The sequence below is a fragment of the Aotus nancymaae genome, unplaced genomic scaffold, assembly GCF_030222135.1.
Source record: "Aotus nancymaae isolate 86718 unplaced genomic scaffold, 86718_ANA_hifiasm-v0.15.2.pri h1tg000059l, whole genome shotgun sequence".
Lineage (NCBI taxonomy): Eukaryota > Metazoa > Chordata > Mammalia > Primates > Aotidae > Aotus > Aotus nancymaae.
Genome location: NW_026988473.1, coordinates 38,117,602 through 38,133,282, shown reverse-complemented (window position 1 = coordinate 38,133,282; position 15,681 = coordinate 38,117,602). Strand labels below are relative to the sequence as shown.

General features: G+C 37.5%; 2 long non-coding RNA genes across 3 annotated transcripts in view; both read right to left on the bottom strand.

Moving 5' to 3' along the window:
* Nucleotides 1–496: 496 nt before the first annotated feature.
* Nucleotides 497–15,681, bottom strand: part of LOC110569193 (uncharacterized) — a 52,675-nt gene continuing 37,490 nt past the window's right edge. Inside the window, exon 4 of the long non-coding RNA XR_002479328.2 lies at nt 497–598. This is a non-coding gene — a long non-coding RNA (uncharacterized LOC110569193). The remainder of the gene's footprint in view (nt 599–15,681) is intronic.
* Nucleotides 1,968–14,596, bottom strand: LOC135270201 (uncharacterized). 2 transcript variants are annotated; one of them, XR_010338408.1, is made up of 3 exons: nt 14,327–14,596; nt 13,843–13,930; nt 7,396–7,891 (listed from the first exon to the last, which is right to left on the bottom strand). It is a non-coding gene; the product is annotated as an uncharacterized LOC135270201 (long non-coding RNA). The 2 variants fall into 2 exon arrangements; XR_010338409.1 differs by lacking the exons at nt 7,396–7,891; nt 13,843–13,930 and adding an exon at nt 1,968–2,155.

The following is a 15,681-nucleotide window of genomic DNA, read 5'->3' as shown; positions in this document are numbered from 1 at the left end:
CCTTGACTCTCCCCTAGTTTGGAAATCAATACACTGCCTGGCTAATGGAGTACCAATACAAGGCCACCCGGCTACTTAGAGAGTTGTTGAAAGTTGAAATACAAAACCTACCACATTGGAGTTTTTTGGTCTGAGGATTTGGTTTGAAGTACTCAAAAACTTTCAATTTCATACAAATTCTTATAGTCTATTGTGGGAATGGGGAATTAAAATAAGAGACTATAGCCAGGTATGTACCTACTCAAAGCTATGGCACATACAGGCTTAAAGAGATTCTTATGACTACATTTCCCTCAGTTGGGTTGAACACATGGGTACAAAGTCTCTGGAGTCTCTCAGCATTCTTAGTTGTCTAGAAAGCATGTTTTTATTTGATCTTTACTAAGAACACTTTTAGTTTTTGCCACCCCATATCAAAGTAGTGCCACAAAAGTCAACTGTAGGAACAATATACAAGAAGTTCATATGGTTTCTCAAAGAAAAAAGGAAATGGTAGATTAGGGACCTCATTTATTTGTTGATTAAATATTTATTGACTGCTTGTAATGTTCCTGATGTTCTTGTTCAATGCCTTGGATAGGGACTCTGTAGTTCATGTCTAGTGGAGAGAAATGGAAATGGGCATAGTTACAGTCTCTTAGATATTAGATATTGAGGTGTGCACTGAAAACTACAGATGCTTATGGGAGGATCCACCTACCTGTGTATGTGTTAGTGTGTGTATATGTGTGTATTGCACAGAATGTCAGTGATGGTTAGAGAAACTTCCTGTGAAATATAATACTATTAATGGAATTTTGAAAGGATGAGTGGGAGTTAGCCAGGGCAGTAGAGTAGAAAGTGTATTTATTCTAGAAAAGAGCATTTGCACTGATAGAGAAATAGATAAGAACATGGCTCATTTGAGGAAGATCAAGCAGCTTAGTCTGATTTGAGTTTAATGTTTAGTGGGAAAGAGTGGAGACACGTGAAGTTTGAGAGCTTTGCCAGATTATTCTGTTAGGTCAAGTAAGGGGTAATGGGTGGACCATCAAAGAGGTTTTGGGGAAACACCATGATCAGATCTGGTGTTAAGACATATCACTTTTGCAAAGTAATGAATAAATCAAAAAGCAGCAAAATGGTCAGTAATAGTAATAATTGAAAACACTTGGTAATGTTTGGGGCCAGTCTTTTTCAGCCTGCTTTTTAGGCACTAATTCATGTAATCCTCACAAAAATTTTATTCTTGAGTGCTATTATTATGTCTATATTACAGATAAATGGAGACACAGAGCTGTAAAGTAATTTTTCCAGGTTAACTCAGATAACAAAAGGCAGAATAACAACTCAAATCCAACAGTCTGGCTGTTCACGTTCTTACCACTATGTAGACTGCTTTTCAAAAACTACTGCATTTATAGAGAGCTTTTGATATACCAGGCAATGTTCTAAGCATGTTACAAGCAAAAGCTAATATGCTAGAATCACTCCATGAGGTAAGTACTATTATATTAATATTCCTGTTTTATAGATGATATAACTAAGAAGAGAGTTTAAATGGTTTGTCTAATATTACCTAGATAGTAAGTAGCAGAGGTTGAATTCAAACTTGGCAGTCTGAAATGAGAACCTGAGCTCTTCACCTCTGTGTTGTATAGATGTGGGTAGATTATTTATGGGTGTGTTAAAATAATCAAGGCAGAAATCATGGTGGCCTGAACTAACAGAGTGATAGTAGAAATAAAGGACATAAATCCAAGATGTATTAAGACTGAATTTTAGGGAATTTAAAATGGCTATTGGAAGAATAGTGGGGAATGAAAGGAAGATATTAAAGATGACCTGGATTATGAAGCCTAACATGTAGGATCCTGTATTATTGTCTATTGCTGCATAACAAATCAACCCAATTATTTATCAGCTTGAAAAAACAAATATGTATTACTTTGCAGCTTCCATAGGTCAGGAATCTGGGTTAGGCTCACCTGAGTGCCTCTATCTCAAGGTCTTTTTTTAGATTGCAGTCCAGTTGTCAACTATGACTCTGGTCTCAGCTGAAGGATTTACTTGCAGAGGACGCTCTTTCAGGCTCACTCACATGGATTTCGGCAGGCCTCTGTCTCTTGTCACATGGGCCTTCAGCATGACAGCTGGCTTCTTCAGAGTAAGCAATCTGAGAGACAGAAGCCACAATCCTTTTATAGGCTAATCTCAGAAGTGACATCATATCACATCTGCAGCATTCAAATCATTAGAAGGGAGTCTGTATTAATCCGTTTTCACACTGCTGATAAAAACATACCCAAGACTGGGAAGAAAAAAGAGATTTAACTGTATTTACAGTTCTACATGCCTGGAGAGGCCTCAGAATCATGGCGGGAGGTGAAAGGCACTTCTTACCTGGTGGTGGCAAGAGAAAATGAGAAAGATGCAAAAGTGGAAGCCCCTGATAAAACCATCTGATCTCATGGGACTTGTTCACTACCACAAGAACAGTATAGAGAAAACTGCCCCCATGATTCAAATTATCTCCCACCAGATGTCTCCCACAACATATAGGAATTATGGGATTATAATTTAAGATGAGATTTGGGTGGAAATACACACCCTAACCATATCAGAGTCAGTGAGTCCAGTTCCTCAGGAGGAGGTGAATTACTCCAGGACATGAATACTACGAAGTAGAGATCAGTGGGATCATCTTTAAGGTCACCTATCAAAATCTTTATTCCCATGGCATCCCTTTCTTAGGACATCATAATATCCTGTGTTAAAACCACTGATTTAAAGGATAGGCAGAGAAATCAGAGTTCAAAATGGAAACTGGGACATAAGAAACTACAGAAGTAGGAGAGAACGTAGAAGGGGCTTCCAAAAACCGCTACAGTTTTTGGAAATAATGTCAAATACTACACTAATATCAGAAGCCACCCCTGAAAGTATCATTGGTAATCTAGGCAGGGCAATTGCATTTACTAGGGGAGTGGAAGGCAGATTACTGCGGATAGAAGAGTGAACTTAAAGAGTAAAAATAGTGTGAATAGGCGACTTTTGAAACAGTCCTGTTGTGATGAAAGAAGAGTGTGTGCCAAATAGAGGTGATCTATGCTTAAAGGAGACTTTACAAAGAAAGAGAGATGCAACATACAAAACCCTTTCTGATAACAAGGTGACTCTGTAGGATAACTAACTAAGAAGAAAATAAAACTCGGTGGAAGGTGATACTGTAATACTTCATCCCGGTGGGCAAGGTCTAAAGCATAGAATCTATGCCGTAGACTAATGTAGAGATAAAGATTTGAAAGGGAAGTCCAAAGGGAAACTCAGAAAAATGTTTCCTATCATTTTATTTGCTTTTGATATGTATGTTAAAATGTCCTGATGCATTACATTGCTGTGCTGTAGCACGGTGTTCATTCTGTACGTTTGGATCTTTTACCCAAGTTACATTTTTGTTAGGGAGATAATGCTTATCCTAAAGCATCAAATGTAATTGCGATTTTGAAGTAAGTGCTAGCAAGCACATTTCTTTGAATCTTTTTCCAATTCATGTATTTTCCCCATTTTTTAATCTTCTGCCCTAATAGGATGTCTCCTGGGTTATCTTAGTTAAATGCAACATCACCATGTTTCTTAGAGAGGCAGTTCTACTGTAGTGGTTAATGTCACAGTATCTGGAATTAGATCACCTGGCTTCAATTTCCAGCACTCACATTGATTATTATGTGACCTTGGGCAGACTCTGTAACGTCTCTGTGCCTCAGTTTTATCACTTAGAAAATGATAAACACTTTACCACCTACAAAATGATAAAATCTTTCTTACTGGCGTTGTTATGAACATGAATAAAGTTGGAATTGGAAAATTCTGGCAATTGGGAAAATGCCTAGCATAGAGGAAACTCTCAACAAATGTTAGTTTCCATCATCATCATCATCATCATCCTATCACTTCCACCTGAAACTTTCATTATCATTGACACTTCCCTCTTCAGCTTCATCCTTCCATGTCTTACTGACTATCCAGTCTGTGCTACTTCTGAAGTAGCCAGTATACTTGTATTTACTAAGGACATTTTATTAGAAATATTAGACACAAAATTTGCCTGCTTGAAGTTGTAACAGTTAGGTTATTCCACCACTGGCCTCAAATATGGTAAAGGACATTGATTACTGTACTGGGTTAATTAGTGTCTCCCTAAAACTCATGTCCACTTAGAACCTCAGAACTCAGAATGTGATCTTATTTGGAAATTAGGTCTTCACAGATGTAATTAGTTAAGATGAATCCATACTGAAATAAAGTTAGCCCTAATCCAATGACCAGTGTCCTGTTAAGAGAAAACAGAGATACAGAGACAGACGCAGAAGGAAGATAGCCATGTGGAGAGGAAGGCAGGAATTTAAGCAATTCAACTACAAGCCAAGGAATGCCAAGAATTGACAGCTAGAAAGAGGAAAGAAAGAATGCTTTTCTAGAACCTTTAGAAATAATGCCCTACCAACACCTTGCTTTTGGAATTACGGTGTTCCGAACAGTGGAAGAAAAATTCCTGTTTCTTGCAGTCAACGAGTTTGTAGTAATTTGTTACAGCATACATGGGAAACTAATACAGTTACGAATAAACTTTCCCAAAGTACTTGGCACAGCACAAAGTGACTCCCATGATCTGACCTTTTGTGCTTTGATCAGAGTATGTTTAGGCCTCTTGTTCCTCACTTTGCCGCTTTCTCAGTTCTATGCATCTGCACTACCCTCCTACTCCATGTATGAAGCTGCTATTCCTACTTCAAGGCTCTAATCAGGTCTGCATCATCCTAATCAGAATTATTTGTCCACTCTGTCTTCCGTAGTATGTTGCTGCTACCTCTATCATATGTCTTATTTGTTTTTGCTTTGTGTTACAGATATTTGTCTAGATATTCGTCTTTTTCACTCTAAAGTTCTGTAAATCAGGATCTATGTCTCTTTTTATTATTACACTTTAATTTCTGGGGTATATGTGTAGAACGTGCAGGTTTGTTACATAGGTATGCACGTGCCATGGTGGTTTGCTGCATCCATCACCCCATCATCTACATTAGGTATTTCTCCTAATGCTATCCCTCCCCTATTGCCCCACCCTCTGCTATCCCTCCCCTATCTTCCCCATCCCCCTCGACAGGCCCTGGGATGTGATGTTCTTCCCAACAGTGGAAGAAAAGTTCTCCTCTCTGTGTCCATGTGTTCTCATTGTTCAACACCCATTTATGAGTATGAACATGCAGTGTTTGGTTTTCTGTTTTGTGTCAGTTTGCTGAGAATGATGGTATCCAGTTTTATCCATGTCCCTGCAAAGGATATGAACTTATCCCTTTTTATGTCTGCATAGTATTCCATGGTATATATGTGCCACATTTTCTTTATCTAGTCTATCATTGATGGGCATTTGAGTTGGTTCCAAGTCTTTGCTATTGTGAACAGTGCCACAATAAACATACGCATATGTGTGTCTTTGTAATAGAATGATTTATAATCCTTTGGGTATATACCCAGTAATGGGATTGCTGGGTCAAATGGTATTTCTATTTCTAGATCTTTGAGGATCTGTGTCTTTTTAAGAATTTCTGTATCAATAATGAGTGCAGTGATTGGCGTACTGGAGTTATAATATGTTTGTTAAATAAATGAGTGAGTGAGAGACTGAATCAAACTGGTGAATACTTAATGTTCATGGCTTGGTTAGCAGGTAGGTCTACCTTCTCTCCCTATCAATCAGTGGCAGTGAATCTAAAAAGCTCACCATTAGAGATTCATTATTTCATATTATAGTGGACTAATTATCTCTTTAGAAGCCACAGGTCTGGAAAGAATAGTTTTTAAATCTAGAATATTTTCCTGGGAATACATTTATCAAATCAGAGACAAAGAGAAAAATGAAAGAACTGGGTCACAAGAAAGAAAGGAAGACAAAATGAGAACCTCTTTGCAAGATTTAGACACAACTCAGGAGTAAGAAAGGGGCCTCCAATTAGATTTTATTTTTAAATCACGTTTTAATGTGGAAGGCAGACAATGATGCTTAGTCATTGCATAATTGCTGCTATTTGACAAGTAGCCCCTTTGTCAAATGTGTGTATCCTATTGAGGGGAGGGGAGGGGAGGTAGATATGTGAATGAATTATACCAGAAAGAGGGTTTGTAGGCCAGGTTCAGGTCTGCTGCTACTCTCTGAATTCTAGTTGCTGCCTCCCTCTGTATATCAGGTCTTCCAAGGAAACTGTTTATTACAGCAGCCACACACTGTAAAATCAATTATTTTCTCAAGTCCTGTTTATCCTAATTTCACCTCCTGTTTTGTGGGAAGGAACTCTCTGGCTAGATACTGCAGTTATTTGTGCTTGCTGAGGCAGAGAGAGAGCTTTGATGACCTGAGCTGCTCCTCACTTCTGCAGCTGACTAGAAGTGGTGGGGCTCTCTCTTCTCCATGAGGCCATACAGCATGAGGCTCTCTCCTTGAGGCTTTTGGTAGAGGCTCTCTAAAAAAAGCAGCTTATCTGGAAACCTCAAGGCAGTATTTAGAGTACTTGGGATACTAGCCATTATGTCTGGACCCCTCTAGGCAGTACTTGGAATTAATTCTTCCCAAATATGTCTACCAATATACTTCCTGGGACAGGATGCAAAATTTTCACACAACAATTTTGATGCTTAAATCAAAATCTTTTTTAATTATTTATGTTTTAATTATACTTTATGACTTTTTAACTAAAAATGTCATTTCACTTGGGTAAGGAACCCAATGCAATATGATAAATTTCAAAGAAACTGAAAAAAACAAACCCTGCATTTGGGGGCAACATTTTAAGAAAGGCACAGCATGCTATTCAGGACCTTCTCTGATTTGTGAGATAAAATGCCACACAGCAATTTGTGCTTCATTGAAGCTCAGAGACCAAGTTTGAAGCTGTCACTAAAGGTACTTTTTTGGGAAAAGAAAAAAAAAGATTTCTAGGAGTTTGTCTTGATCAATTAATTTCTGGCAATATCCAGCTGTTTGTTGTTGTTGTTTAAAAAAAAACAGCTTTTATTCTTTTCCTCTGGTATTGTGATTAAATCCAAATGATGTTTCAACAGATCTTTACTCCCATAACTTCAGAGGTATTATTGCAACTACAGTGATTTTATGAAGGAAAGGAAATTCTACCAGCGCCTCTAGCATCAGTCAAAATAAGTTATTTCAAAGCAAAGAGGTGTCTTCAGTGGCTTAACAACAAATTCAGTGAATCAGAAATTTTTCCCCTTGTTTCTGGCTGAAATCTCTTTATTGGCCAAATATTTCTCCCCAAAAAAGGAGGTTTTTATTGCCAGGTTTTTAGCAGGGAACTGATCTTGTGCAGAAAGTTGTAGAGCTCTGGTTCAGAAGATCCAGGTGAGAGACTTTTCTGCCTTAGCTCCAAAAATATGTTAACCCTGTAATCTCTGGCTTTTGTCTTAGTTGGAAAATTTTTCAGGTTTTCTTTTGGGTATTTCTTTGTATTAATTCTCTGTGGGCAAAATATATCTTTGAGTTGATTTTAATCTGAATGGTAAGGTGGTATGAACATTTTCACTGGTGTGATTCTTTAAAGACTTCTGTAAAAAGTTTGATCATTGGCTGGGCACAGTGGTGCATGCCTGTAATCCCAGCATTTTGAAAGGCCAAGGCAGGTTGAATACCTGAGGTCAGGAGTTAAAGACCAGGCTGTTCAACATGGTGAAACCCCATCTCTACTAAATACAAAAAATTAGCCAGGTGTGGTGGTGCATGCCTGTAATCCCAGCTACTTGGAAGGCTGAGGCAGAAGAATCACTTGAACCTGGGAGGAGGAGGTTCCAGTGAGCCGAGACCGTGCCATTGTACTCCAGCCTGGGCTGCAAGAACAAAACTCTGTTAAAAAAAAAAAAATTTGATTATTAGCAAACATCTGGTACACTTGTAAAGCTACTCTAGTTTATTAGGTCCAGGGCATGACCGAGAGGCATGAGCTCCCATGTCTGCCACTCACTGACTACCTCACTGAAGATGGACTTGGAGAAGATCGTCATTCTTTAGAGTTTTGTTCAACTATTTTATAAAGTGCTGAGATTGGACCAAAAGTGGTTTCCCTAATTGCTCTGTGGAACATTGTGATCGTCATCCTAACACGTATTCTGCACAATGCACAAATACTAAAATAAAACAAAGCAAAAACTCTCATAGTCAATTAGGTGTGAGAAATGCTTCCTAATATAATCCTCTCTTGATGACTTACGTTTCCTATTAGCATTTTAAAGTCTTGTAGATTTATGTAGTAAAGAAACCTGTGTAAATCTGTAGTCTTCAAACTTAACTGACCATTGTATAAGTCAGGATAGACTAGGCTATGCTGAAATAAAAAATACATGAAAATCTCATTAGCTTAAAATAAGGAAGTCTCCCCCTACCCATTACATGTCTAACATGGTTTAACTACCATAGAGAAGAGCTCTATTTTTCATAGCTACTTGAGGATACCAGCTGGTGGCGTAGACGCCATCATGAAACATGTAGGTCATTTTGCTAGTAACAAAAGAAGTTTAGGAGAGTCCCAAACCAGTCTTTAAATGTTATCGCTCAAATATGATGCATATAATTTCTAAACACAACTCATTGGTCAGAACTAATCACATGACCGTGGTCTGCTAAGAGGGAGAAAGATAGGAAGTGCCTAGAAGACAGAAAAATTTGATGGTGATGAGCAGGACTAATGACTACTACAACTGCAGAACTCTTCTTTATTATAAAAGTCATAACTAACTTGTAGAATTACATTCTGGAAAACTGCAATGGATGAGTTTCCAGCCCTTCCAGCTGTGAAAGTCTGCAATTCTATGATCCAATTAAAAAAAAAAAAAAACCTTTCCCCCTTTATAAATTAGTGTGTGTGCTTCCCCAGGAGAAAACAGTCTCTTTTTTATTGTGGTAAAAAATATATAACATAAAAGAAAACACCTTATTGTATAAGCTAAAGTTTTATATCAGATCAACCTTTGAATTGACTAAAAGACCTTTCAGGAGAGCTGGATCATATCAAAACGTATCTTCACACCAGTCACTGCACAGAGACCACTTTTATTTTATGTCCAATCACATCCTTTTAGATAAATAGAGAAAAATGAGGATTGTACGAGACTAAATCCCATTGAAGACCAGAATCTAGGCTGTTATCTCTTGGGTGGGTTCAGGGAAAATTTGTGAGCCCTTTACTTAGGGGCTTCTCGTCTATCTACTTTCTGTTGCCTGTTAAGTTTCCAAAGGTAAGAGAAAAATGATTCACTTGCTAGAAACATAATATATATGTATTATTAGCAAATTGGCATTCTCTACATTTAAAATATGTGATTATATATACATATGTATGTGTGTGTGTGTATATATATATAATATATGTAATTGACTGTATATATTCAATTATTCTGAAGCCCCCTTCCCAGCTGTTCCCACAAAAATGTCTCAGGGGCTAGGAAAACAAATAGGTAATGTCCTCACCCTCCTTTATCTCTTCTATCCACCCACTTGTGACTTTTATTTTTCAGCCATAAAATATCTTCATTATCTAAAGAAATCATAAGACTGCAGTCTTGCAGAAATGAAAAGCTTGTCTTTAGCATGGTTTAATTTTTTAGCGTGGGTATACAATTTTTCATTTTTGGGTGAGTGCTGGCTTGTCTCCAATAAGAGAACTTCAATTTATCTGCAGTTCATTCTGACCGACTGCCTCGTAGGGACCTCAGTGGCCAGGGTAGTATTTAATTTGTCCCAGAACAGCCTGAAGCTATGATAAATTCACAAGCTTCTACCTCTTTCCCCTTAATACACATGTGATTTGTTGACGTGTTTATATAACATTCTGGGAATAGAGGCTGATTTATAAACATTTTGTAATGCAAAATAGATTTGAGCACAGCACTGTGCAAGTCATGGTTTGTGAATTGCTAATAGGCCACGAGTTTGACTTAAATATACATCACATCCCGAGACATTAATCAATTCCTAGAGCTGAGTGAACACAAGGCTTGTCCTTCTGGGACACAAAATGCCTATTTTGAAGAAAGGAATTATAATAAGAAGCACATAGGCATTCTAGACCTTGAAGCTCTTAGCAGCAGCATGTCTTTTGTTTCATTTTTGAATGAAAAGCATTTGCAAAAAGAAATTCATGGTAGATTCAGTCTGACTTTTTTAAAAAAGGGATAAATATAGTGGTTTTAGATTTATATAAAATATCCAATTGTTTGGCTGTTTGTTGATTCCCAAATATTTGGTCTTTGGACAACATAAAGAAAAACTCCTCTTATATGTAAAATATCTCCAAGGCTGAGCCCGTCATGAAAAATTAATGGATGTATAAGTGGGAGAAAATGGAATCTTTTTTTTTGTTCCTTTTCTCTTTGTGTTTTGTTGTTACATACTGTTAAAACACTGGTGCTTTTTCTTTGTCTGTTTCCAATATACACGATTTAAAAAATTTTTTCTATTTCATTAAAATACATTTGAAGTTCTTGAAGATGCCAACACCTTTAAAGTACTTTCTCATCTATCCTTTAGTGATCTGTTCAGCATCAGGTGAAAAATCTTAAGTAACCTGGTATCCTCTGCATTTTAAAGATGTGATAACAGAGATTTAGAGTTTAAATGACTAGTCAAGGATATTTAGCTAGGAAGTGGTAGAACTGAATAGAAAATCAGATATTCACGTTACAAGTTTAGGGCTCTCCCTGATTGTGGTAATTGTTAATGCAATTACTTCCCTGGTTATATATTTTAGGTATTTTTAATAAAGTGATTCCTCAGACTTTAAAAATGATAATGAACTCTCCAGTAAAAGTAAGTTGCAAAAAATGAAAGTACATTACTAAAATTAAAAAAAAATGTTATAGAGTACCCACTATATTAAATCAAGAGAATTTAAGAACTTTTGAATTTCCCTTTGGTGTTTCTGTTTCCAGTTACAAGATCCCCCTTTGAAACTAAATAACTTACTCCCCAGGCTACTGGTCAATGTTCTGGCCAGTTGAGGCCTGACCCAAGGGTGGTAACATTCAGAATTTCTCTATAAAAACCTGTTTTAGGGGAACACATCTCCAGCATGCTAGTTGTTTTCTTTCATGTGAGGGGAACTCAGTGAATCTTCACCTTAGTCTATCTCTTGGGGGACACATCAGACTGTAGCAGGCCCCCATTTCTCCTTCATCTGTTCTTTTAATACATTCATTCATTTGTTCATTGTCCTTCTTCCCTCCCTTCTTCCTTCACATCTATTTATTCTATTAACATCTTTCTAACATTTTTCTTCCATGTTTGGTTACTCCAAACTAGAGAAAGAGGAGGAGTGACTTCTCTGTTTAGTAAATTTGAAAAGAGTGAACAGGGCATAGGCGTACTCAGCTCTCCTACTTTCATTTACTTTTTGAAATAGTCTTCCTGCTCTATTCCTCCAAGACTAGGCTCTTCCCGTATGAGGGACAGGATGGGAGGCTTGTCACAGTTCAGCATGGCTGATAGGCTGGTAAGTCTGTCTAATTCCTAGATACATACATCAAGTGGGCCTGCTCAACTTTTATCTGTCAAAATGAGATATTCAGGCATCCTCCTGTCACTCCTCGGCCTTATTATTTTTAATTTGTTCAAATCCTAGGCAAATTACAGAACTACCATTTATTGAGCATGCTTAAAGATTTTAATAGCAATAATCCCAGCATTTGTATATCTTGTAAACTATATATTTATTTTTAATTTTGGAGCATTTGCTAGACAAATGTATTTCAAAACTCTGCAATATAGATAGTAACAATAATAATTACAGCTGACATTGATACTGTGGTAAATACTTTGTTTTATCTCAATAAATCTTCATTATCTTAGTTTTGATGAATACATGTATTATCTTCAGCTTTCAGATAAACAACTGAGATTTGAGTCTTGTATATTCTCTGAATTAGAATATTTCCCTTTACTGACAAAGCAGCATATAAATGGAACTGTCTAATGCATAAAAGGATGATTGGATGGGGAAGGATTCTATACTGTGCCTTCAAGACTGAAACTGCCATTGCAAAAATTATAACTGAGAAAATTATTGCAATGGAAGAGATCTGACCTAAATGACTCCATCTTGCTTCTAACCTCCAAGCTATTCTCATTCATTCCTGGACATGGGCCAAACTGACTTTGGAAGGAACTTAGTTTAAAGTTTAACTTTGAAACAAAGATGATAATTGCCCTTTGCCAAAACAAAACCCTTTCCTACCTAGGGACTAGGCTGCCTTTGTAGAACTAACAGAATAGTTACAAGATTTGAAATTATGGTTTAGGAGTCATTCAGCTGGAGGCTGCAAGATTCTGAACCTCCTCGAATCATTCCTGGGGATAACATCACTACTGTACAACCTAAGATCAGTGCTTGTGATATTTTGCATACCCTGCACTTAGTGGATCAGCTGGCACCAACCAGATAAATAAACTGGTTCTTCTTATCTTGCAGCCCCCACTTAGGAACTGACTCAGTGGAGAGGACAGCTTCGACTCCCTATGATTTCATCTCTGATCTGACCAATGAGCACTCCCTACTTTCCAACCTCCTGCCTACCAAATTGTCCTTAACAACTCCATCCCCAAATTTTCGGGGAGATTGATTTGAGTAATAACTCCATCTCCCACATGGTGTGGCCAGCCTCATATCAGTCAAACTCTTTCTTTACTGAAATGCTGTGAGCTTTATTTGACTAACAGGCAAGAAGAACTTATTGGGCAGTTACAAGATCCCCCTTTGGAACCAAATGACTTACTCCCCAGGCTGCTGGAAAGCTCTGGCTGTCACCCTTCAGCGATCAGCCCCCTTGGGGACAGGCAGCAGGCAGTAGATTGTTCATTCATCCTTGCTCTAGACAATGGAGAGTCAGTGAAAGCTTTTGCACTAAACTTGTTTGTTCTCCCTGACACCACAGAGCATTTTGCCTACACCATTGTTTCCCTTCTTTTACTTCCAGGCCCTTTCTTCATTCATTGTTTCTGCTGTAACAAAATACCTGACACGGGGTGATATATAAACAACAGAAATTTATTTCTTACACTTCTGGAGATGGGGAAGTCTATAATCAAAGTGCCAGCTTGCTGAGTTTCTGATAGAGCCAAGTTTCTCTGCTTCTAACATGTCACTTTGTTGCTCCATTTTCTGGAGATAAAACACCGTGTCCCTATATGGCAAAGAAAAGCTGAACTCACTCTCTTAAGGCTTTTATAAGTCCCATCCATGAGGGCTTCCCACTCATGACTTAATCATCTCCTAAAGGCCTTTCCTCTTAATATTACCATATTGACCATTAAATTTCATCACATGAATTTGGGGGACAACTCAGATCATAGCAGGCCCCGATTTCATCCTTCATCCATTATTTTATATATTCATTCATTTGTTCATTGTCCTACCTCCTTCCCTTCTTTCTGCCCTTCCCTTTTTTATTCCTTTCCCTTCCCTCCCTCTCCCCTCTCACCTCTTGTATTTATCCTATTAACATCTTTCTGACATTCTTCTTGTCAGTTACTGAAGCCTTGATCTGAATCATTGACTCTTCCCCCTTCTGCTTTGACTGGCTCAACAACTGCAATTTTGTCTCCTAGTAAATTAAACTCAAGCAATTGCTGGCAGAAAAGCAGCTCTTAAATGACAGTGTACGTTATTTCTCTACAGGGCTCTATTTCCTCTCACATTTATGAGATAATTGGAAATAAATCTGTGAGCATAAAAAAATAAAAGGGGTGAAAGGATACTAAGACAATTTTACACCAGACTCCATTAGAATCTCTTAGAACTTCTGTACCTGAATATATGGCTGAATTTCTTCACCACTTCTTATATTTTAAATAATATTCTTCTGGGATAGATATTGTTTGAGAACGAAGTATAAGCTATATAGAAAAATATTGTAGACTTAGATATAATTGTCACAATAGCTCCTAATTCATAAACAGTAAATAATTACTTGGCATTGTCAGAAAAATGATATATTCTGCTTAATCTAAAATTCTGTTTACTAAAGCATGTTAAATATTCTAGTTATAAATTATCAATTTTAAAGAAAAATACTAAAATTATTACTGAAGGAAATTAATTTTTTATGATTCAAAATGTTTTTATCTCTAGATTCAGTCTGGTAGGTTTAAAACCCTAGCACTACTACATCTTTGAGTGAATATCAAACTTTCTAAGCTTCATGTATCTCATCTATAAAGTGGGAACTATGATAATTTCTAACCTCATGGAATTATGGTACAAACTGAATAGAAATAATTTACATCACATACCTGGAATAGCTTCAGAGCATTTAGTTGGTGTGGTGGATTTTAAATATGTCCACAAAATCTTCAATACTTTTCTCTTTAAGGGGTGGAGCTTAATTCCCATTTCATTGACAGCTGCTGCAATTAGTGATTTACTTCCAATGAATAGGCTATAGAAGTTTTCATAATATGTCACTTCCTGTGCTAGTCATTTCCTGTGTCCTGGTTGCTCTCTTAGGTCATCGGCTTCAGGGGAGAATCCAGCTGCATGTAACTAGGACACATAGCTGCTGAATTGAGAGGCACATATGGTGAGGAACTAAGGTCTTCAGTAAGTAACCAGCAAGAAATTGAATCCTGCCAAAAATCATGTGAAGGAGTTTATAAGCAGATGCCACAGATTTCCCATGACTAAACTGTCATCATCTTGACTGCAACCTCATGAGAGACCCTGAGCTAGAACTACCCAGCTAGCCGCTTCTGGACTCATAACCCTCAAAAACTGTGAGAGATAATAAGTGTTTATTGCTTTACATTTGGGCATTGTTTGTCATGCAGCAGCAGATGATGATTAAGGTAATAAGTGCTTAAGATTTGTTAGCCATTATTATTATTCATTCACTCTCAGTCGTTGTGTTGAAGCACCTGAGCACACCCATCTTTGAACTGGAGTCCCATTAAGCTCCAGTTGGTTAAAGCTGGACAAACCATTTTGTGTTAGTGCTTTGACCTGATTTTGAGGTGGTTTCTAAATTTAGAACTAGCTATGAGTTAAATGCTCTCACTTTATAAAGAACAGCTTGATAACTTTATTTTCTAGAGCAGGATGATAATTTTAAAGTGACAGAAGATACTACTGCTCAAGTTTCATTGATGTCCAAAATAAAGGGGTGAGCATGTGTTCACTTGCTATATATAAGTATACTTCACATGCCATGAGTCTGCTTATTCCCCTTGATCAAATGAGATCCCCAAAGCTCAGAGAACGTTAATGATTTTCTAAGATGCTACAGGAATAAGACTGCAGAATGAGGATTTGGACCTGGTTTTATCTGACTTCAAATCTGGTGTTTTGGTTACCTTATGCCTCTGAGGAAGAAAAAGATGGGATCAGAGCCCAGATTCAAATGGTATCAAGCAACTCTCATGGGTAAACTGTTCTGTTAATGAAGTAGGATCCCTAGTTTTGTTCCTATTGAAGGCCAATGGTTCTGTACACCCCTGCATGTTTACACACACACACACACACACACACACATGCACACACACATACTCTAAATCACAGCTAGAGATCATATGCTTGATCCCAGTGAGTTTTTTTCCACTAGTATATGGAAGGTCTCAGTGAGGAATAGAGGAGAACAGATGAGCATATGGAT